This window comes from Canis lupus, chromosome 6 (assembly GCF_048164855.1).
Source record: "Canis lupus baileyi chromosome 6, mCanLup2.hap1, whole genome shotgun sequence".
In the NCBI taxonomy this organism is placed as follows: domain Eukaryota; kingdom Metazoa; phylum Chordata; class Mammalia; order Carnivora; family Canidae; genus Canis; species Canis lupus.
Genome location: NC_132843.1, coordinates 78,308,339 through 78,333,651, shown reverse-complemented (window position 1 = coordinate 78,333,651; position 25,313 = coordinate 78,308,339). Strand labels below are relative to the sequence as shown.

The window sequence follows — 25,313 nt, the reverse complement described above, 5'->3', positions numbered from 1 at the left end:
CCCAAGGGCTTGCCAATCTGTACTCTGAAGCACGTCACCTCCCACCTTCCAGGAATCCCACGCTGTTTATTTCTCTTCTCTTTTTGTTTATGTATTTATTGTTTAAACTGTTCTGCTGTTTGGTTTAATTGATGGGATTTGAGAAAATCTGAGAGCCTACTACATGGGTCAGCAGTACTTCTGCAGTCTGCGGTGGATAACAGGATCTAAAGTATGATTTCCTTTTTCTCAAGCATCGTCACCCTTCTCTTAGATTATTTCCATCAATTTTTAATCATGCTTAAGTACCTCCAATTAAAAACAAGCCTTCACTTGATCCATCATTTCCTTCTGTTTCCCTGCCTCATCAGTCATCTTTCTTTTACAGCTAAGTTCCCTTAAAAACTTGGAAAAATTGTCTATTCTGGCAGTCGAGTTCCTCACCTTCTTCTTGCCAGCCCACTCCTACTTCTTTTCCCATCTTTTCTCTGCCTCCTGTATGGGTTGCCCTCTTCCATGTGGTTATGAAACACTGAGATACATCAAGGCTCTGTCCTAGACCTCTTTTCTTCATACTCTCTGCTGTCTTTAGCCCTACTGGAACAGCAACTGGCTTCTCTCAAGAAAAAATCTGATGCTGTTGCCAGAATAAGGAAAATGGACACTGGAAGCAGCTATTAGGTAAGCAAAAAATAAACAACAGAACAAAAAAGCAGACTAGAAGTCTATCACAATGAGCACTCTGTTATTTATGATTTATCCTCAAATTTATCATTCCTTTTTTTTAAGATTTTATTTTTTTTATTTATGAGAGACACAGAGAGAGGCAGAGACACAGGCAGAGGGAGAAGCAGGCTCCATGTAGGGAGCCCAATTCGGGACTCGATCCCAGGACCGGGATCATGAGATCACGAGATCATGACCTGAGCCAAAGGCAGAGGCTCAACCACGAGCCACCCAGGCATCCCTGTCATTCCTGTTCTTTCTCAGCCATCCTATGCCCAACCATTTTGTGGCCCCTTTCCCACCATCTATTACTTCTATGCTTTTGAACTACTTAACACACATTTGGAATTTTTGTTTCTCCCCCAAACCTGCTAAATGAAATCCTACCCACTGCCTAAGACCCAGAAGCTATCTTCCTGGAAACCCTAAATTAAACTTCTCCTTCTATGTGTTTTCTTAACTATTTACTTCTCTGTTTGGGCACTGATTCTAATTTATAGTATAGTTACTTCTGTTTTGTAGTCCAGTTCTCTGCTAGAGTGTAAGCTCATTAAATTCTGTGGGGACAAGGACCGTACCCTGTTTATCTTTTTTTTTTACCCCTCATAGGCTTTAATATGTCGCCAAGTTCATTAAGTGCTAAGTAATTTTTTTGTTGGTTTGATGATTGTTGTCTTTCCTAGGGAGTCATAAGCAGGCATATTGGAACTTTACAGAATTAAAGAGAGACAAAAGGAAAAGATGAAGTTTTATTTTTAACACTCTGTTATTTAAATAACAAAGTCAGTCAGAATAGGCATAGATTTTATATTCCGAGAGCTACTGTGTTACAAGAGCTCCTTATGTCTCATATTGTTACATAGAGAAGATAGCCTAATACTAAATATTGTGAGTTTTTCCTGTAGTCTGGTTTTATCTCTAATAAATGACCTGCCCTTTGGTTGTTTGTGTTGGTCAGACATGAGCCTCATGTCCTAAACAGATGCAAACAATTTTGGAATAACCTCTTTCAACAACCAAGTTCTAGGAAAATAGAATCGCCACTGTGATAATTTGGAAAGAATACTGATGACCTTCAGCTTCAAAACAATGCAATTGCAGCATCTTTCATGTATTATTTATGAGAACACTCATTCTATAAGTCATACAGGGAGGGGCATGGCCCATGTTTATACCCTAGAGGCGCTTGCACTTTCCCAAGGATGGGTTAGGAGAACATCACTGCTCATATCTTTTTCTAAACACTGTGTAAGTCTGAGGTGAATGTGACCTCAGTTTTTTCTTCTCCAAGACAGTTGTGCTTATAGGATTCTAGAACAATAATTTCAGCAGAAGTAACTTTCCAATCTGAATATAAGACCCTGACAAACACGGGTGCTTCACATTGGGCTGACTCAGCATTACGTCACACAGAAAACTGTTTCTCTGACAATAGCAATGGGGCACGAATTGATGGAGATAGAGGTCAGGGACACCATGAAGGGTAAGTAAAGTGGCCTCTGTTAGTGGTCCTTAACTCTGTGCGTGGCGAATTTCAATTTCCATGCAGCTCTGGATTTCTTCTTAAGACCTACCTCGTACAGGTCATATGTCCAGAAATACAGCATTGTCATTTCTGAATCACCTGGCTCCTACAGTCTTTGAGGTTATTTCCTATAAATATCATACCTTCTGCCAAAAACAGAGTAAGACCTTAATATATCATATTTAAGAAACAGAATACACAGAGTCGATTATATTCTGGTTGGTTAAAATGATGTCTGGGAAAGGCAGTATTTTATCATTTATTTTAATGTCTTTGTCTTTTAAGATAACTGACATTCATCACTTTCTTTGCTGCCTATGTCTTTTTTTTTTTAATCAACGTGTTTCTGTGTTGTTTGAGCCAGAAACAGACTTACGTGGGGATGATTCTGTTTTAAAATTATGCTTTTTAATGTGTAGAGTACTTTCAGAAGCGTATTGCGCAAAAAGGGCAATAATTAGGGCATAATTGTTTTACAAAGAGGATCTCTGCTTTACTAAGTTACTGTGGCTTCATTTAAAAAAGAGGCCTACTTACTAGTGGTTGTCTATTCAAATAATTACTTGCTAAACAGCCTGGCTAGAAGAGGATTTTTTTTTAAATTTTTTTATTTATTTATGATAGTCACAGAGAGAGAGAGAGAGGCAGAGACACGGGCAGAGTGAGAAGCAGGCTCCATGCACCGGGAGCCTGACGTGGGATTCGATCCCGGGTCTCCAGGATTGCGCCCTGGGCCAAAGGCAGGCGCCAAACCGCTGCGCCACCCAGGGGTCCCTAGAAGAGGATTTTTAGGTTATTCTTTACCAATAGGGTTACCAGGTAAAACACAGAGTGCCCAGTTAAATTCAAATTTCAGATAAACAAGTAATTTTTTAGTATAATATGTTCCAAATATTGCATGGATATACATATACTAAAAAAGGATTACTTGTTTGTCTGAAATTCAAATTTAAGTGAGTGTCTTGTCATTTGCTAAGTCTGGCAAACTTAATTGGGTAGCAGAAACCCTTGAAGCATTGATGAAACGTTTCATCACAAAATTTCAACTTGTAAACAACCATTCTTTGGGTAACATTTCTCTTTTTTTTTTTTTTTAAATTTTTATTTATTTATGATAGTCACAGAGAGAGGGAGAGAGAGGCAGAGACACAGGCAGAGGGAGAAGCAGGCTCCACGCACCGGGAGCCTGACGTGGGATTCGATCCCGGATATCCAGGACCGCGCCCTGGGCCAAAGGCAGGTGCCAAACCGCTGCGCCACCTAGGGATCCCCAACATTTCTCTTTTTTTCATTAAAGGTGATTTATGTTAGACAATACACACAAAAGTTCTTTGTGAATTGAATATATGGGTATGGAAGTATTGTTGATGTGCATTACAAACAGCATCATTCAAGAATCCACAGGGCATGACAACAAAGGCTTGTGTGGAGAGAGGAAGGTAAGAGGATTTTTTTTTCTTCCGTATCATTTCAGTCTTCCTAAACTGCCATGACTCTGACACAAACTCTCTTAGAGGGACAAATACAGGAAGTAAGTGGTATTGGAGCTAAGTTGAAAGCAATTAAAAGGAAAAGAGAAGAAGCAGAGAGGGCCAAGGCACTGCAAAAAAAGGCGACCTGAGTTCAAATTCTACAGGCACAACTCAGAAGCTAATGTTACCTAACTTCTGGTTGTTACTGCTGCTGCTGCTGCTTCTTCTTCTTCTTCTTCTTCTTCTTCTTCTTCTTCTTCTTCTTCTTCTTCTTTCTTCTTCTTCTTCCTTCTTCTTCTTCTTCCTTCTTCCTTCTTCTTCTTCCTTCTTCTTCTTCTTCCTTCTTCTTCTTCTTCCTTCTTCTTCTTCTTCCTTCTTCTTCTTCTTCTTCTTCTTCTTCCTTCTTCTTCTTCTTCTTTCTTCTTCCTTCTTCTTCTTCCTTCTTCTTCTTCCTTCTTCTTCTTCTCCTCCTTCTCCTCCTTCTTTCCTTCTTCTTTCCTTCTTCTCCTTCTTCTTCTTCTTAAAAAGTCTTTATTTATTCATGAAAGACACAGATACAGGCAGAGGGAGAAGCATACTCCACATGCAGGGAGCTCAATGCAGGTCTCGGTTCTAGGACCCCAGGATCACGCCCTGAGCCAAAGCCGGGCGCTAAACCGCTGAGCCACCCAGGGACTCCTGGTTGTAGCTGTTTCTGTTGGCCCTCTAGATACATGGCTTTTTGCCGGAAGCAGCTGAATCCTATCAAGAATAATTATTGGTAAGGAGGTAAGAGAACAACAATGATGAAAAAACAAGGAAGGGGAAGGACAGGAAGGAGGAAAGAGAAAAGAGGATAAAATTTAGAAGTCTTAAAAAATTTCTTAAAAAGTAAGAGGAAATGCAAACAACCATCCTTACTTCCCAACAATAACAGAATCCCAGGGTATTGCTTCACCTTCAAATTCTTTCCCCCAAGTCCTGCTGTGATTAATGGAACACAGTTGCAACTGGTTAAACAATTATTAAAATTTGTCTAATGAATGGAAATATTCAAAACAATTAAAAGGAGGCTATCCAGCTCCCACATTTCCAGATGAGAAGAGGAGAACTAATATTTTGAAATCTCTAGCTAAGTAACATTGTTTTGGCCAATTGTTCAAATCATTGGTAGATTTTTTTTTTCACTTTTTAATCTTCCAACACTAATACGGTCTAGTTTTTATACCACTTGCTTTGTGAAACATACAATTGATATTTTAAAAAAGCAGTTGTACATTGTAATAATGTCCTATGGCGACAGATGGTAATTACACTCACCAATCCCTTTGTTGTACACCTGGAACAATATAATATTGTATGTGGACTATATTTCAGTTAAAAAAAAACGGGAAAAAACAGAAGGCATTAGCACAAGGCAATCTCCTTTCCAGTGGAGTGATTAATAAACATATACCTCCAGACCCTAAGATGTAAGAAAATTAAAAGGATCCTGCTTAAAGAATATTAAGGGATATCATTATTTTTGTATAGAGAACAAAGCAGGTTTTTTCCTAATAGTGGGAAAACTGGACTCGAATCGAGGTGCCCTTGACACCTATATTTTGGTAGAGCCTTATAAATGAATAAGTTGAGGTCTGATCACGATCAAATGGTGTTTCACCCAAACGTTATCAGTGTGTGGCAACACATTGATTAATCAACTCTGGCACGTAAAAGTTTCTGAGAGTTAGGAATAGGACCCAGGCTAGCTGGTCTGCGGTGAGGAATCCGCCCCAATTAGGAGCCACTCCCCAGCTGTCCTGAGGCTCTTCAGGACCGAGATCCTGGCCAAGACCGGCATCCTGCAGCCCCTCAGGTCCTGGCGTCTAGCCCGAGGCACGGGCTCCAGTGGAGCGCCTCATTATCATAGCTTGCATGGCTACAGATGCAAATGACGGCAATTAATCCACTCGTATTTTCAAAGAGATGGTTAAGGCGGAGCCCTCAGCCTTTCCCTGTGGCTCCGGACCCAGCGACCCCCTTGCAGGCAGGAGCCCTGACGGACTCACCGAGGCCTGGTTTGCACCGTGGCAGCGGAGAAGCCCACGGCTACTGCATTTAGCAGCCTCATTAGGTAACGCTGTCTACCCTTAATAGTTCACAGAAACGCTGTCGGCATTTGAAAACAGCGTTAATGGAGGGAGCTTTGGGGGTTTCGGGCAGCTGCTTGGGCGCCCTCGCCTGTGCTTCTCTGGGCCAGCCGCCTTCCCGCCAACCGCGCAGCTCTGGGCCTGCCCGTCACTCCTGTCAGGTCCTATCTGCGTTTCGGGCGCTCCACGGGGCTGCTGAAGGAGGCAATCATTTTAAATGGCTCCAAACGGAGTCAGTTATTGCCTATTATTTATTTACTTGATCTCGGAGTCACAAGAAATTATATAAGCAGAGATCTGAGGCCTCTCTGTTGGCTTCGGCCTGGGCTTGCCCGCTCTGAGTTTAGGTGGGGAGCTTTCATTTGCTGTGAGCTGCATTTTAAGTTGCTCTCTTGAGGCAGGTCTGCTCATTCTGGGGCCTCCTTTGTGCAAAGCTGCTTCCAGTACAGCCAGACCTTCCTTGGGAACCTTTTCCATCTTGGACCGCTCGGAACTGGCTCTGGGCTACCTGGCCCCTCGTGGCTGGCACAGCGGGTACGTGTCTGCAGTACAGTTTCTTTCTCATTCTTCCCGGCTTGCGTATGGGGTGCCGCGTATTAGATAAGCAGACTGCACCTAAGACACCGAAATGACTTAGATGGCGATGCATTGTTTAGGAATTGAAGGAAGAACCCATTCCAGAAATCTCAGGACTTCTCTTTCATTTCCGAATAGAGAAAGGTGTGTCTTTCCCTGGGAGGTTCTGATGAAGACACTCCTGTTCCATCACATGTGTCTTGTGCATTTGCCGCTGATCTCGCTTTCATCCCGTCGGCAGCAGCGTACACCAGTACCTCCCAATGTTTTCCATTGTCGTGGTTCGCATAGAGCAAAGTGATGTTTGTACTGCACACAGGGATGAGCCGAAGGGGATTTGAGGTGTCTGTATGAAGCCTGGGGGGAAATTCATTATTTCTTGTATTTAATGATTATGAGAAGAGAAGAACTTACCAAGCATTAGTGGAGGTATCAAATATTAAAAAAAAAACCCAATAAATAAAACATTTAAAAAAATTTTTACGATAGGAATGCTTAGGTGGCTCAGTGGATGGGCAGCCGCCTTTGGCTCAGGGCATGATCCTGGAGTCCCACATCGGGCTCCCCGCAAGCAGCCTGCTTCTCCCTCTGCCTGTATCTCTGCCCCTCTTTGTGTCTCTCATGAATAAATAAATAAAACATTTTTAAAATTTTTTATTTTTAATTTAAAAAAAATTTTATTTATTTTTTCCAAGTAGGAAATTATGGCTTTCTTTATTAGTTGCTGTTTTTTTTTATTGGAGTTCAGTTTGCCGACATATAGCATATCACCCAGTGCTCATTCCGTCAAGTGCCCCCCTCAGTGCCCGTCACCCAGTCACCCCAACCCCCACCCACCTCCCTTTTCACTTAAACAAATTTTTATGATAAACTTGCTTTCATGCCCACAAAAATTTAACATCAGGTGTTACAGTTGAAATGCCATTTCTGATTAAGACTTTTTAATAATAGCTTTTTCAATATATTCATGGTCAAGTTTGACAGTAGACTCTTCCTGCAATTATATGATAAAAAATTTAAACTAATAAAAAATTTATAGCACTTGAATTATGATTGAAATAACAGTTTTCCTTCTACTTACAAATGTGATTAATGTTGATGTCTTAGGATAACGTTTCTGTAAAACTTTTTTCTTTTTTTCTTTTTTGTTTTTGTAAAACTTTTCCTATCAGATATTTCGACATAATAATAAAGTTACATATTGCAGGTTGCACTTGCATTGTTAGAGCATGCTGTGGCAAAGGGGCAGAAGTATCTGACTTGTATAATGACAGAGATTTAAGCTGATAAACCCAGTGTCCTCCAAGAGCCCCCATCCGACCTCCTGAAACCAAGGGGCTCGTGGAGCTACTTAGAAGAGTTTATGTAGAAGGTTCTGAAGGTGCATTCCTGTCCCTGGTGTTAGGGTCGAAGGTGGTGCCGAGGCGGATAGGGCTTCCAGCAGGCACACGGAGGGAAGCAGCTTGCGTCTTTGTCACCATGCACATTGGACACATCTATCCATTGGTACTGATGTGTTCTGAGTGACTGCTTTAAAAAGCCAAACATCTTCCGCAAAATAGCTATATTTATTTTGAAATAATCTAGATAGCTGGCTCCTAGAAATTAATATCCAGGCAGGAGTCCGCCCTTTGACCACGCTTAGTGAGTGATAGAGCAGCAAATGCCACATACGGTCATTTTGCTTGTCCCCTGCACGCGCTTCTGAGATGTGTCAGCCTCTGAGGATCCCCGCAGGAGGCTGCCTACGGATGGAGGGGATGGCCTGGGGACAAGCCAGTCCAGTCGCCCTGAGTTTCGAGGGGGTTTGTATCACTCAGCACAGCCGTGATCCGTTCGCTGTGTACCAGTGTGTTTTGGCACCTCGGTTCATAAGCCGTTGTGTGGATAATGTTTTAAAAGGACATCTCTGCGTCCCATTCCCCGTGCCATGTATGTGCCTGACTGAGATGCTTTAGGAAGAGCCCGACTGACCAGGAGACCCTGAAATTCTGCACTTCCAGCAAAGGTCTGCGGAAGCGACTTCCCCAGCTGTCTCCCGCAAGGCCATCGGGGGTCAGGGCTGGGAAATACCCAACCGTGACCTGCCGAGTGGTGAAAAATGGCATTTGTGCAGGCAGACCGACTTCTGGGGTGTGTTGGTCCACAGATGCTGCTCCTGTGAGTGGAAGGAGAAGGTGGAGATGAAAGACTCTGCTTTGAGACAGGAGTGTACACTCCCTGACATTTGAGGTACAAAATCACTGTGCTGACTTTGACCCTCACTTCCTTCCTTCTTGCTCAGAATTGGGACGTGGCTGTGCTCGCTTCAGCAGCACCTGTACCAGAAAAAGGAAGTCGAAACATTTCTTCTCTCAAGGTCAGGAATAAACTTCCCATCTTTGCTTCTTTACCCCTTTCCTCTTCACTTCTTATAGGGCCTCATTTATTTCTTTTCCACCTTAAGCTTTGAGTGGTTCCCCCTTCTCTGATTTCTTCTTTTCAACCTTGCAGTGTTTTGTTTTGTCTTTATTTTGCTTTTTCTTCCTAAAACAACTCTCTTGTCCTTCCCCTGGCTGCAGTTCAATTTTTTCCTTTCTCTTCTATTAATGCCTCTGAAGTATAAGAAATTTCACTGCGTTTCTCAAACACTTGAATTTGTCTTCTGCTTTAACTGCTGCACTGAACTGATCTCATTATGGTTCCCACTGACCTTCGTGTTGTTAAATGCAATATGCATTTCCCAGCTCTTAGTGATCGCTTTGCTGCATATGCTACTGTTAATCATTCCTTCTTGGAGAGATTAAAGAGGTTCAAAAATTCTTTGACACTCCTTTCAAGAGATGTTTAATTGCTGTTAAAACTAGTGATACTTATTAAAACTAGTGGGCCACCAAGGCAAAGTAGATGGCAGTTGATGTTTATTCCCCACAGAATTATCTGTATAACTATAACTTTTCATCTCTAACTCAGAAAAAAAATAATAGATGCCTGGGAATTATAATGATAATATATTGATAGGGAAATATCAAGCCTACGGTGATTTTATGTCTGAGAGTTTTTGGGAAGATTTTATTTATTTATTTGAGAGAGAGAAAGGGAGCACGAGTAGGGAGAGGGGCAGAGAGAGAGAGAAGCAGGCTCCCCACGGACCAGGGAGTCCCATGTGGGGCTCCAACCCAGGACCCTGTGATCATGACCTGAGCCAAAGGCAGATGCTCAACCAACTGAGCCACCCGGGTGCCCCCATATCTAAAATATTATTCACAAATGTTACTAGTTCATTATCTGTAATAAGTTATTTCTAGTCCACCTCTCAAGTGGTTCTAGTCATGACACCATGGCTAAGAAAAGTTGCTCTAACCTAACCCCGTGATGAACTGTAACCTGTAGAGCCACTGTGAAGAAATTTTGACCCTCTGACAGTGAAGTCAATGATTATGGACCTTGAAATAGTACTTGAATGTCCAATACATTTTGCTACCTCGTTTCCAATATCAATCACTTTTATTTCTCTTGGGAATCCTCTGGCTGAAGTTCAAGGCCTTTTTCCAATGCCAAAATCTAAAATCTTCATTTCATCAGCTTTGAATGTATTTTTAAAATGTCAGAATGCATTATGACAACTTTATTTATGGGATAAAGCCAGAAAATCCTTTTATTATCTTCAAATACTCAGAAGATATACCGTGTAAAGAATATCAGAGATGTTTCTCTGGAAATCTTTATATCGGGCTTGGACCTGCCAAAAATTTGCATTATAGTCCCACAGTCTAGATTGGGAGTTGGGGAGAGAGGGATATTAATAGGTGGTGATATAATATAAAAAATCCTGTAATTGGGATCTCTGGGTGGCTCAGTGGTTTGGCACCTGCCTTTGGTCCAGGGCGTGATCCTAGGGTCCCGGGATTGAGTTTTGCGTCAGGCTCCTCCCATGGAGCCTGCTTCCCCCTCTGCCTGTGTCTCTGCCTCTCTTTCTCTGTGTCTCTCATGAATAAATAAATACAATCTTAAAAAAAAATCCTGTAATTGAAGCACCATGTAACACTGTTTGAGGAAGTCTTCCCAGAAAGGAGAACTTTGAAGTGGGCCTTATAGGACGAGCTGGAGTTTGTGAAGGGAAGAAGTCGTCTAAGGGTCTTTCAGTCAGAAGGAAAATTGTGTGAAAGCACTTTGGGGATAAGTGGTTTGGGAGAAATGCAAATTGTTCCATACACCTAAGTTAAAAGGAGTATGTGACTGTTTTGGCTAGAGTCCTGCTTACATTTTATTTCTGAGGTATCTCAGAAATACCTCACTGTGGTATCTCTTTCCATCTACTGCTTTCTGAAGAGTTAAATAAACGCTGATCCAAGACAGGCTCTGCACCTAGTAGCTTTCCATACTCTTACAGAGTGGGTTAAGATAAATCTCTAGGATATTTATAGATTATACCTTTAAAGCACTCACAGTATATTGACTAAGACAAACTAGAAGCATTCTGTATCTATTTACTTGTGGTGGACGTGGGGAGGGAACTAAAGCATAGACAACAGTGAAAGATTTGTTCAGGAGGGTTTAGAGTATTACTCAGGATCCCTGACTTCCAGGAAAGGCCTTGGTTCATACCTACACACCATCCAAGATCTCCAGACACTGTTTTCCATAGTATCCAGGTTTATCATCATCTTAAGGGAAAGTACATCAAGAGGGCAACTATCTCTGCCTAACAGACCCTTTTTAATATGAAAAGAGTCACCACTTGTACCACCCACCAAGAAAGGAAATACTTCATAGCTCAGTCTTGGGTATCTACTGAGCCTCATGCTATACTTAGCACAACCTAAGGGGAATTAGAGATTACATGTTCTGCATCCACTTCTAATGAGTGGGTTTTTTTCCCTGCACACCAAGCAATTCTCCAATACCAGCAAGGTGTCCTACAATTCAACTCAATTTTCACCACCTGAAGATAGTGTCAGATTCCATAGATTAAAGGTTCATTTCTATGAACTGCATCCCTTCCTCATCCCATACTCCAGACACCACCTGGGCTTCTGACCTACCAGCTATAGCTTGGAGGTTTCAAGGACCCCTTCCTTGGGTTTGATTAATTTGGTAGGGTGGCTAACAGAACTCAGAAACATTTAAATTACTCACAAGTTTTTACTTACTCTACTTAGCAGGTTGTGATAAAAGGATATAATTCAGGAACAGCCAAATGGAAGAGATGCATAGGGAAAGGCATGAGGAAAGAAGGCAGATTTTTCATGCTTTCTCCTGCCACCTCCATATGTTCACCAACCTGGAAGCTCTCTGAATCCAGGTTTTATTACATAGGCATGATTGATCGAATCATTGGCCGTTGGTGATTGAACTCAATCTCCAGCTCATCTGCCTTCCCTGGAGGTCCAATCACATGATTGGCTCCTAGAGCTACCAGCCTCCATCCTTAGTTTATCTAGGGATTTTCCAAAAGTTACCTCATTAACATAATAAAAGACCTTTGCGCTCTTATCACTTCGGGAAATCTAAGTGTTTTAGAAGCTCTATGCCAGAAACCAGGACAAAGACCAATTATATATTTCTTATTGTGAATCACAATGTCACAGATATCTATAAAACTCATATCTATAAAACTCACCTTCACAGTCAAGGTGACAGTATGGAGCTTAATTACATAGAGTTGGCTCTAAGTCTTAGAATTCTTGTTTTCCCGAATAATCTCATCCATTCCCATTAGCATTAGCTCAAATTTGTGATGAACTCCGAAAACTCCCAGAACTAACTCACTTCTTTCTTTCTTTCTTTCTTTCTTTCTTTCTTTCTTTCTTTCTTTCTTTCTTTCTTTCTTTCTTTCTTTCTTTCTTTCTTTCTTTCTTTCTTCTTTCTTTCTTCTTCTTTCTTTCTCTCTTTCTTTCTTTCTTTCTTTCTTTCTTTCTTTTTTTCTTTTCTTTCTTTTTCTTTCCCCTTCCTTCCTTCCTTCCTTCCTTCCTTCCTTCCTTCCTTCCTTCCTTTCTTTCTCTCTCTCTCTTTTTCTTTCTTTCTTTCTTTCTCTCTTTCTTTCTTTCTTTCTTTCTTTCTTTCTTTTCTTTCTTTCTTTCTTCTTTCTTTTTTCTTCTTTCAAGATTTATTTATTTATTCATGAGAGAGAGAGAGGCAGAGACACAGGCAGAGAGAGAAGCAGGCTCCTCACAGGGAGCCTGATGTGGGACTCTATCCTTGGACCCTGGATTACACCAGAGCCAAAGGCAGACGCTCAACCCTATTTGACAGATTCAAAATCAAATTAGTTTTTTTTTCCTAAAAGCCCATTTTAGATGTTGTTCTATTTAAATATTAGTTAATGGTATTATATGCCATTGATCAACCAAGGCAGATACCTGGCAGTCATATTTGATTTCTCCCTATCCTTCACACCTTAATATCTGACCTGTCACTAAGTCCTATTCATTTACTTTTCAAGATAATATTCCATTTTCTTTTGTAGTTCAGTGAGAATGTAGCATTCTACAATTCATATTTATACTTGGTAGCAATGGGTGGTGGTTTTGGAATATCTATTTGACAATATATATTGGCTCAGTTTCATCCAGGTTCTGTATTAGGTTAACTTAGCTTTTTAAGAGTTCTTTCCTCCATTGATTTCTTCTCAGAGAGCATCTGGATGGAGGAAAGCTGACTTACCTCACACAATGTGAGACGTATGTATATGTGTGTGTGCGCACGTGCACTTGTTTGGGGCAGTGGGGTATGTGTGTGTAGGAGATGAGATCCACATGCCATAATTTGATTTCTTTTTTTTGTTTTTTAAGATTTTATTTACTTATTCATGAGAGATACACACCGGCAGAGACACAGGCAGAGGGAAGAGCAGGCTACCTGCAGGGAGCCCGATGTGGGACTCGATCCCAGGACCCCTGATCCTGAGCCAAAGGCAGATATTCAACCACTGAGCTACCCAGGCGTCCCCATTATTTGATTCCTTGCAGGTCTCCAGTTGAGATGTCCTTCTGCCTCTCCCTGGGTATTAACCTCTGTCTTTACTGAACCAGTGGCTAACAAGTCTTAGCTGGTTTTTGATGGTGTTAACATCCACTGTGGCCAACCATAGGCCCCGCCATTATCCTCAGTCCTGAAGTACCTGCTCTTTGTGGCTTCTGCATTTTGACTCCAGGTCCGTGCCATTTTAGGGGTCCTCTCAGCATGCCTTTGCCTCCATAGCTGGTGGAAACTTCTGGATCTTTTGTGTACTAAGCTCTATGTTGACTAAATGTATCTTTCTGATCACCTCTTTCTGCCAATGCCATTTCTTTATCTCTACCATGAACTATAGTGCTCTCCGATCTAGTCACATTTATCTGAATTTTGTATGCATCCCTTTGAGTTCTGAGCTCTCTCTCTTTTTTTTTTTTTTTAAAGATTTTTTTTTACTTATTCGTGAGAGACATACAGAGAGAGAGAGGCAGAGACACAGGCAGAGGGAGAAGCAGGCTCCATGCTGGGATCCCGATGCGGGACTCGATCCCCGGACCCCAGGATCTTGCCCTGAGTGGAAGGCAGACGCTCAACCTCTGAGCCACTCAGGCGTCCCGAGTTCTGAGCTCTCTGTTCTACCTCTGGAAAGTGAAGGACTTTCTTTTTTTAGCCTCTTTTTGAGCAGGTTATATTTTCTCCATATGGAGGCAGCATTTGACATCCTTTCCTTGGGGCCATAGGGTGATAGGACTATGGGGGAATATAATTTACAGAGCTAATAAAGACTACATTTACTATTTTCAGAATAATATTTTTATGCAAATACTCATTTATACATACATTATTAAAACAAAATTATACTGTACATATTTTTCTGAAATTTTATTTTATTTTTAGGTCTTATTTATTTAAACAGTTTCTACATCCAACATGGGGCTTGAACTCATGACCCTGAGATCAAGAGTACCATGCTGTTCCAACCGTGCCAGCCAGGCACCCCTGAAACTTCTCTTTTAATCTAATAATATATTTTGGAATATTTTCCATGTTTAGATTCAGATATACCTAATTCATTTTAATGGATACATAGCACTCTATTTTATTTTATGACTATCATAAGTTGTCTGGTTGATGGACATTTAGTTTGTATGCTATTTTTTTATTATGGATGTTTCTGCAATAGCTATCCTTGTACATTGTGGACAAAAATTTTAATTTTTCTATTTCCTTTATAAATTTGGTGTTTTCTTCCCTGCTTAAAATGTTTTTTCTATTTCAAAACCAAAAATGTATTTCTTTTTTACTTTCTTTTATGGCTTTAAATGTTTAATGCATTTGGATTTTATTTTTTACATGTTCTGTGATATAGGCAGCATTGCTATTTTCCATGTATTTTAGAATTGTGTATTTTTAAAAGAAAACTGTTTTTTTTTTTTTTTTTCCCCCACAGAAAAATTTTCTGGTTGAATTGGTTCCATTGGGAAAAATTTAGGTTGAGGGATGTTCTAATTGACCTCAATTTCACACTCAACATTTCAGTTCAGATTCTTTTGTCTCAGGCTATAATTGCCAATTGTCCTAAGCCTGTCTTTAGAATAAGATGGATATAAATTTCCAGCTCCTCTGTTTGCAATTGTTAAGTTGTTAATTATCCAAATACTCAATCTCTGTTCACAGATCCTCACTGCAAACATGAAGGTGTACAAACAAAGTTAGGTCTCTTTAAAATATATGTAGAATCCCAAAGTGAACACCAACAGGTAGAATTTGTGCAGCTCTGTCATCAGGTTAGACATATTTTCAATGATATGTTTGTAATAAAATATAAAAACAGAATTATCAGAGTCTGCATTTTATTTTAAAAAATATTTTATTTATTTATTTGACAGAGAAAGAGTGAGAACACAAGTAGGCAGAGCAGCAGGCAGAGACAGGGAGAAGCAGCAGGGAGCAGGGAGACTGATGTGGGGCTGGATCCTAGGACCCCGGGATATGACTTGAGCTGAAGGCAGACGCTTAACCTCTGGACCACCCAGGAGCCCCCAAAGCCTGCATTTTAGTGATACTTGTGTATACTGCTATTTTTTGCAAAAAGAGCATGTGTTTCTTTTTTTCCTAAGTACCAATATTTATTTTTTAAGAAATTGGGAAACACAAGACATGTACAGAGAAGAAAATGATTCACTGGCACCTAGAGAAAGTCATGCTTAATGTGTTGGCCTGTTTTTTTCCTCATGTTCCTCATTCCTATATAATCCACTCATGTTTCTTTATATAGAGAGCGAGGGAACACCAAATTCATTTTGGCCAAATGCTGAGAGATTGACTATTAAGATCAATATTCAGCGGAACTGAGACCAAAGGCGAATATAACCATCAAAAATGAATTTACTGAGGTAGATTCAAGATGAGGTCAATAAACTTAACTATTACTACAGTTCCATATTCAAATCTTCATAATATAATTTTGGCAGTTTGACATTTTGGTGCAGAAGCGTTACCGTCTACCTAGACATCTTAGTTGCTGGCCTGCTCACCGGCCTCAGACTCCTCTTTTGGCTTCTAAAGAGATGCTCATTTTCAGCTCAGTTCTGTGGGGGACATGATGTTTGTTCCTAATGGCCATGCTGCCACTAAGGGATTGAATGTTTGCTTCTTTGGAATTGTAACCAACTAAGGTAAAAATTTATCTACTGTTCATATTCTGCCTTTGAAGATTCGATCATTGCTAATTATGCAATTTTATTGAAGCAATTTCACAAATTTAAGTGCTTTGCTCAATTGGAGAAAAAATAATGAGTAAAGTACGCTTTTAATTAAAATCTTTTTGTATACACAATATTTTTTTAAAAGATTTATTTATTTATTTATTTATTTGAGAGAGAGAGAGAGAGAGAGAGCATGAAGTGGGTGAGTGGTGGAGGGAAAGAATCTTCTAGGAGACTCCCTGCTAGGCGCTGATATGGGGCTTGATCTCAGTACCCATGAGACTATGACCTGAGCCGAAATCAAGAGTTGGACGCCCATCCAATCAACACACCCAGGTGCCCCTACACATGATATTTTATATAATCACTCGTGCAACTTTCTTAAGTCTTAGATCTAGAAATGTGGCAGTGAAGCAATGTCATTGGCTTTCAGTTTAGCAAAATTTTCTTTGACTTTCCATCTGCATCTCAGCTTTCACTGCATCTTTAGTGGAACAGCATGACCCGAAGCTCTTCACAGCAGGTATCATCACGTAATACCTATCCTTCCATGGCAAGCTTCGCCTGAAAAACCACTTTTCCCTGCAAGGAACTACTAGTTGTTGCTAGTGCATCCTGTATATCTGCATACGTTCATCTCTATAAAGTACAATGTTAACCCTTTCTTTTGGAAAGCAGTTTATTTTTTTTTTATTTTTATTTTTTTTGGAAAGCAGTTTAAATGCTTTGTTTTTTTTGAAGACATTGAGTAGCTATTAACTCTCATTGTTTGATCATGTTATATGAGTACATGATTAGGCAGTTCTCAAATTTTTTATATGCCATATTGTTGTCTGTGGCTACAGAAGAATTTTGGATGTGGTTACAGTCTTGCTGCCGATAGGCAGTGTTTTTGTTGTTACACTCTACTAGAATGACTTCCTGAGCACACACAACTGAAGGATGTGAACAGAACATGTGACTGGCTGGGTTCCTAAACCACTCAGAGGTTTGCCTGTTGTATTGTCAGTGACAACAGCATGATTTGCCATTCTATAGAGATTCCTTTAGTAACACTGACCTGAACGGTTGGTGTTCAAGATAGAGAAATTACTTGACGAGAGTAAAACTGAACCCATGTAATTTACCATTAATATATGGTGCAGACATGTATACAGAATACTCCTGGCTGTTTATTTATTTATTTATTTTTTGTTAAAGATTTTATTTATTTACTCATGAGAGACAGAGAGAGAGAGAGAGAGAGAGAGAGAGAGAGGGGCAGAGACACAGGCAGAGGGAGAAGCAGGCTCCATGCAGGGAGCCCGACATGGGACTCAATCCCTGGACTCCGGGGTCACGCCCTGGGCCGAAGGCAGGCCCTCAACTGCTGAGCCACCCGGGCATCCCATCCTGGCTATTTCTAAAATTTGTATGTCTAATTTAAAACGTGGAAGATGTTTAAGAGTATCATTAACCATTTGTACCAAGTAGAATATAATTCAGGAAAATATTTTTCAGTAACATAAGTTTTAGAATTCATACCCTGGTCAAATTTCAAAAATCCCCCCCCCCCCTTTTTTTTATGTCTGAAAAACCATTGACTGTCTCTGGCAAACAATTCAATGGGCCTTTGTTTAATTTTTTTTTTCAGATTTTATTTATTTATTCCTGAGAAAGACACAGAAAGAGAGGCAGAGACACAGGCAGAGGGAGAAGCAGGTCCATGCAGGGAGCCCGATGCTGGACTTGATCCCAAGACCCCAGGATCACGCCCTTAGCCAAAGGCAGATGCTCAACCACTGAGCCATCCAGGTGCCCCCATCTTAATTTATTTCTAACTTCGCTCCTCATTTCCCTTTTCCCTCACTTTACCTGCCCTAGGATTGTGTCTCCCCGCGTAATGAATTCATGCTTAAGTCACGTTGCAGGCTCTGTTTTCTAGAGAATCTTGGTTAACACATTGGCTGTTTACTCCCCCCCCCCTTTTTTTTTTGAGATTTGCCTATGTGTGGCCTTTGTCCATTTTCCTTCCTGGATATTTATATTTTGTTGAATGATTTGCAAAAGCTCTTTGTTAGATGAAGAGCTAATACCTTTATCACTTATTTTAAATTTTGTTTTATTATTTTTAAATTAAAAAGTACTTTAAATTTTTATTTTTCTGCAGTTTGGCATACATTTTTATCTTTATAGTCTTTATGTTTTAGTTGTGAGCTGTGTCACACATGTAGAAGGATGTCTAAAACAGATCTCTTTTAGATAATATAACAAATAATAAAACAAACCGTAGTTACTTCTATTAAGAAACTGGTCATCCACTGCACTACAGAAGTCCCCCACTGTGACCTACTTTAATCACATACTTAAAAAAAAATATTTGAGAGACAGAGAGAGAGACAGAGAAAGAGAGACAGCTTGAGCAAGCAGAGGGAGGGGCAGAGGGAGGAATCTCAAGCAGACTCCCTGTTGAGTGGGGAGCCCACTTGGGGCTCTATTTCACAATCCTGAGATCATGACCTGAGATGAAATCAAGAGTTGGACACTTAACTGACTGGAGCCACCCAGCTGCCTCAAATCAGACTTTTTCTTCTTGTAATCATTCTTGTGATTTCTGTTTTTTGGTACTCTGCGTGTGTGGATGTGCATGTGTGTGTGTGTACATATGTCTCTGTGTGTATCACTATTTTCAACTCCTTACCTCTCATCTTTTCAGTGTTGGCTCCCACTCCTTTCTCATCCACAACAGAATGCCATCTCATGTAAAATGTGGAAATATAAGGTAGATGCAGAAGACCAGATGGTAGATGATGACTCCATTAACACAGAATTCAAGCTAAAAGGAGAAACGAGCAAGACTGCCTGAAGTCATGAAAGTTGAAGACAACAGTCACTAATATTCATAAAATGCTGTAGGATCAGTTGTGGCTACGGCTACTGACATAAGTAGGGAAAGAAATATCAAATCAGTCTCCTAAGCACAGCACAGTATTTTGTGGACTGAGAAATACAGAGGTAAGATAATGAAAGAAAAATTACCCAGAGACATTCAAATATACATGATATATTTTATATAATAAATAGATACATAATCCTCTGTTGCATGCCATCTTTTTAATAGAGTCTAATCCCTTCCCTAGTATAAAAGGTGAACACAGACATGAGAGACTAGAAGTTAAACATGGGGTCATAAAACGAATATTACGTGTTTGGAAGTGACTTTATTCCACTCATAGGCCTAAAAACTTTGGGGCAATATCAATTCCATTGTCAAGGGCCATCATCAATCTTGAACTTTAGGGTATCTGCTTTGTTCTTGACTTCTCTATAAGTGATTTTCTTGTCACTTAGAATATAAAACTCTCAGGGAGAGCTTGTATGTCAGTTTTAGAGTAGGAACTTAAATGAGTTTTGGTTAGCCTAGCTAAAAGTTTGTCAATTTTATTGATACTTTCAAAGAACCAATTTTGTTTTCATTGCCTCTTCTCTATTGTTTTTCTGTTTCCAATTTCATTTATCTCTACCCTAATCTCTGTTATTTCCTTCCTTCTACTTGCTTGAGTTTAGTTTGCTCTGTATTTCTATTTTCTTAAGGTGGAGTCTTAGATATTGATTTGAGGTATTTTTTTCTCTTCTAATTTTGGTGTTATAGCTAAAAATTTCCCTCTAAGCACTGCTTTACCTCTATCTAATAAATTTGGATATGTTTAAAAATGGCACTTGATAGAACATCTGAATATATAACACCATTGTCATCTAGCTTCCAGTATTGTTGCGAAGTTCAAAATAATTCATGTGGGTTCTCTCTTTTTCTTTTCTTTCTTGCAAGTCTTTTTTTTTTTTTTTTTTTTTTAAGTAGGCTCCATGTGGGGAGCCCCTCTCCAGCGTGGGGTTAGAACTTAACTACTCTGAGGTGGAGATCTAAACTGAGATCAGGAGGTAGACACTTAACCAACTGAACCACCTAAGTTCCACCCTTGCAAATCTTTTAATTGTCCTCAGAGTTCTGAAGTTGCACACACATATACCACATTATGGCCTGTTTGCATCCATTGTCCTGGACAGATGATGGCTCCTTTCTTTCTTTTTTTTTTTTTTTAAGTTTTTATTTTAACTCCAATTAGTTAACATACAGTGTAATATTAGTTTCAGGTGATTAAACACTTCCATACAATATCCAGTGCTCATCTTGACAAGTGACCTCCTTAATCCCCATCACCTATTTAGCCCATCCTCTCACCTACCTCCCCTCTGGTAACCATCAGTTAGCTCTTTAGAGTTAAGAGTCTGTTTCTTGCTTTGTCTCCCTCTTATTTTTTCCCTCTTTGTTCATTTGTTCTTAAATTCTATTTAGGAATTTAAGATACCATGTGATTTCACATGGTATCTGTCTTTTTCTGACTGACATTTTGCTTAGCATTGTAACTCTCTAGCTCCATCCATGTCATTGCAAATGGTAAGATTTCATTATTTTTTTAAAAAATATGTTATTTATTTATTCATGAGAGATACACAGAGAGAGAGAGAGAGAGATTTAGAGAGAGAGAGAGAGAGAGGCAGAGACACAGGCAGAGGGAGAAGCAGGCTCCCTGTGGGGAGCCCGATACGGAACTTGATCCCTAGACCCGGGATCATGCCCTGAGCTGAAGGCAGATGCTCAACTGCTGAGCCACCCATGTGTCCCTAAGATTTCATTCTTTTTTATGGCTGAATAATACTACATTGTGTGCATGTGTGTGTATGAATGCTTTATCCATTTATTATTAGTCATTGGATGCTTGGGCTGCTTCCATAGTTTGGCTATTATAAATAATGGTGCAGTAAACACAGAGGTGCATGTATCCCTTTGAATCAATGTTCTTGTATTTGTGAATACCCAGTAGTGCACTTGCTGGATCATAAAGTAGTTGTGGAGCCCATCTTGGGGCCTGATCCTACAACCCTGAGATCATGACTTGAGCCAAAATCAAGACTTGGACGACTGACTGACAGACTGAGTCACCCCTTTATTTTTAAGTTTTTGAGGATCCTCCATACTGCTTTTCACAGTGGCTGCAAGTTTGCATTCCCACCAACAGTGCATAAGGCTCCTTTTCCACATTCTTACCAACACCTGTTGGTTTTAGCATTGTTCATTTTAGTCATTCAGACAGGTATGATATGATATCTCATTGTAGTTTTGACTTGCATTTCTCTGATAATGAGTGATGATGAGCATTTTTCCCTGTGTCTGTTGGCCATCTGGATGTCTTTTTTGGAGAAATGTCTGTTCATGTTTTCTGCCCATTTTTAAAATTGGATTGTTTTTTGGGTGTTGAGTTTGATAAGTTCTTTTTTTTTTTTAAAGTTTATTTATTTATTTTTTTAAGATTTTATTTATTTATTCATGATAGAGAGAGAGAGGCAGAGACACAGGCAGAGGGAGAAGCAGGCTCCATGCACCGGGAGCCCAACGTGGGATTTGATCCCGGGACTACAGGATCGCGCCCTGGGCCAAAGGCAGGCACCAAACCTCTGCGCCACCCAGGGATCCCTGATAAATTCTTTATAGATTTTGGATACTAACCCTTTATTGGATATGTCATTTGCAAAAATCTCCCATTCTGTAGGCTGCCTTTAGTTTTGTTGATTGTTTCCTTCATTGTACAGAAGCTTTTTATTTTGATGAAGTCCCAATAACTTATTTCTGCTTTTGTTTTCCTTGCCTCAGGAGATGTGTTTAGAAAGAAGTTGCTATGGCTGATGTCAAAGAAGTTACTGCCTGTGTTCTCTTCTAGTACTTTTTGTTATTTATTTATTTATGATTTTATTTATTCTCAAGAGACACAGAGAGAGAGAGAGGCAGAGACGCAGACAGAGGGAGAAGCAGACTCCCTGTGGGGAGCTTGATGTAGGACTCGATCCTGGGACTCTAGGATCATGCCCTGAGTTGAAGGCAGATGCTTAACCAGTTAGCCACCCAGGCATCGCACTTCTAGGACTTTTTTTTTTTTTAATTTTATATATTTATTAGAGAGAGAGAGAGAGAGAACATGCTCATGTGCTTGGGCAGAGGGGCAGAGGGAGAAGGAGAGAGAGAATCTTAAGCAGACTCCTTGCTGAGCATACAGCTAGATGCAGGGCTCGATCTCAGGACCCTGAGATCATAACCTGAGCTGAAATCAAGAGTTGGACGCTTAAATGAGCCACCCAGGCACCCGTCTTCTAGGATTTTTATGGTTTTCTATCTCACATTTAGGTCTTTAATCCATTTTGAATTAATTTTAATGTATAGTGTAAGAAAGTGGTCCAGTTTCATTCTTTTGCATGTTGCTGTCCAGTTTTCCCAACACAATTTGTTGAAGAGACTGTCTTTTTCCCATTAGATATTCTCACCTGATTTGTTGAAGATTTTTTAAAAGATTTATTTATTTATTTTAGAGACAGAGAGAGAGGGAGAGAGGGAGAGAGAGGGCAGTGGGAGACACAGAGGGAAGGTGAGAGAGAGAGAATCCCAAGCAGATTCCATGCCCAGCATGGAGCCTGATATGGTGCTTGATCTCACAACCCTGAGATCATGACCTGAGCCAAAAACGACTGTGGCGCCAACCTAGGCACCTGTTGAAGATCAGTTGACCATATAATAATGGGTTTATTTCTGGGCTTTCTATTCTGTCACACTGATATATGTGTCTATTTTTGTGAGTTGATGGCTTCTTTCAGTCTAGATACCCAAATCCTTCAGTTTTGAAGAATTTTCTTGTACTATATCCACGATGATTTCTTTACCTCCATTTTGTTTTTCTCCATTTCTATAATTCTTGTTAATCAGACACTCAATATTTTGGATAAACTTTCTTTTAGTTTCCTTAGCTTTTCTTTACATTTTCCACTTTTTTTTTTTTGTTCTGCTCTACCTACAGCAATATTTCCTTAATTATATTTTTCAGTTCTTCTGTTGTGTTGTTTAGTTTTGCACCCACACTTTTTTTTTAATTATCAAGAGTTCTTTATCTTTGACTAATACTGTTCAGTAATGATTTCTTATTTCTTCTAGCAATATACTCTCTTATGTCTCTGAAGAAATTTTAATAATTTCTTTGAAATTTTTATTTTGGCACAGTCTGTTTAAGTTGCTTTTATTTTTTATTTCTTGTGCACATGAATGCTCTCTCTTCTCAAGTTGGACAATTTCTCCTTGGTTGTCTAGTGATTTTTGGCTGCTGTTCATATTAAAGAATGAGGTACAAAAGCACTGACTGGAAGCTGTATGTGCATTGCTGATTCTTGTTACCTGTGCACTTTGTTCTAGGGTGATCTGACTGGGGTTTTTAATTGGGTAAGCACTACTATCATTGCCTTTTTTGTTCCTTGGAATGGTCAGAGAATAATTAAATCCTTCTTGTCATGAAAGAGCAATCCTTAACCATTTAATGAATTAGAAAGCAAACTTTTTTCAAGAGAGACTAAATAGCGATATATTGTACAGGTTAAATAAAGTATTATCAGTGTTAATAGAATACACTGACATTACACAAGAAGTAGGCTGTATTTGCATGTCATAAATTTCATTGTTCTTACTAAAGCTTAAACACATGTCACTCTGTAGAGTGTATTGCCAAATACTTGATATCAGCACCAGAATTTTGCCATTACACTGCAGCAAATTTTAAGAGGTCCATAACTCAGCTGATACTATTTTTGGGGGAGTAATGGATGTTGGGTGAAGCATTAGGAATATCAAGTTGTGGGCAGCCCTAGTGGTGCAGTGGTTTAGTGCCGCCTGCAGCCCAGGGTGTGATCCTAGAGACCCGGGATGAGTCCCGCGTTGGGCTCCCTGTATGGAGCCCGCTTCTCCCTCTGCCTGTGTCTCTGCCTGTCTCTCTCTCTCTGTGTGTGTCTCTATGAATAAATAAAATCTTAAAAAAAAAAAGGAATATCAAGTTCTCCCAATGATTTGGAAGGAGAGCCACCAGCAGGAGAGAGAGGTCCAGTGGTTATGGTATTAGCCATTACCTTAAAAGTCTTTAACTCTGCTGTTTTATGCTTAGGAAGAATAATACTTTGGAAGGAGAAATCAATTTGAGATTTGAGATTGGACTTGGGAAATGGATTAAGCAATGTTCTGGATGTTTGCAAAGGTTATTCCTATTTTCATGTTTTTAGAGACTTCCAAAGCAAATGGTTCTATAACTTTTCTCAGAATCATATTGTTGCATAGGGGTTGGGTAGGGGAGTTCTTCCTACTACCTCACTTTCGTCTCTCTCTTTTCTTCTTCTCTTCTCTTCTCTTTCCTTCCTTTCTTCCTTTCTTCCTTTCTTCTTCTTTCTTTCTTTTTTTCAAGATTATATTTATTTATTCATGAGAGACACAGAGATAAAGAGAGGCAGAGACACAGGCAGAGGGAGAAGCAGGCTCTATGCAGGGAACCCGACGTGGGACTCCATCCCAGGTCTCCAGGATCAGGCCCTGCGCTGAAGGTGGCACTAAACCTCTGAGCCACCCGGACTGCCCCATCTCTCTCTTTTCTTATGTTTTCCACGGGATAAGAATTAGAAGTGTCTCTTGCCAGTGATTCCTCAGTTTTCCTTTTCTTCTGATGTCTAAATTCTGACAAGAAATCTGAGTTGGGTTAATTCCCTTTTAATATTATTAAAATGTAGAACTCGGTGGCTAAATACTATTTTAGGCTGGATTTTTTTGTTGTTTTTACATCAGTGAGGTTATACTAATCTACTTAAAAATACACTTACTTAAAAAAAATACACTTGTGTCTACCAGAAAAATTAATTAAAAGTTAGCATATGTGCTTACGTGCCATATTTGTTACATTTTTCTTGCTGATATGCATTTTGTCTTGTCAACAAGCACTAATCTTTATATTTCCAATTCCTATATCCCCCCCCCCAAAATATTAGCTGAGTTACGAGTCGTTTATTGATATCTTAGTATTCATTCATTTGTTAAATGCCTTGTTTGTAAAGGCAGAGGTAGGGGATATTAAGATATGCTGCAATGAGGATCCTTGATTCACAGATAATAAAGTTTGAGATTTCGGAGAAGAGGGCCTTGAGGGTGGGCTTCTACTGGTTGAGAACATTTTTATGGAAGAGGTATGACTTAAACTAGGTCTTGAAGCAGAGGCAGGATTTAAATGGTTGGAGAGGCGGATGCCAGATCAGGTTTGGAGAGTGGAATGAATTAGAATGAGCTGTATGAGTATGAGTGATGTAGAGTTCATTCTGAAGAGGAGCGAGTTTGTGCTGGAAATACTAAAGTTGGTAAGGGAGGCTGTGGTTAGATTTTGAAGGCCTTGAAGAT

At 39.9% G+C, this 25,313-nt stretch overlaps 1 long non-coding RNA gene across 8 annotated transcripts in view; it reads left to right on the top strand.

Annotated features, from left to right (window-relative positions):
* Positions 1-25,313, top strand: part of LOC140635963 (uncharacterized) — a 176,078-nt gene that overhangs the window by 14,773 nt on the left and 135,992 nt on the right. For 5 of the 8 annotated variants that reach the window (XR_012033331.1, XR_012033336.1, XR_012033332.1 and 2 more), the window contains exon 2: positions 8,674-8,748. The exons of 2 other annotated variants lie outside the window; for them this stretch is intronic. This is a non-coding gene — a long non-coding RNA (uncharacterized lncRNA). Of the gene's footprint in view, positions 1-8,673; positions 8,749-17,698; positions 17,828-18,728; positions 19,028-25,313 lie in introns of those variants that run through there. One more of the 8 variants, XR_012033338.1, reaches the window with a different exon arrangement.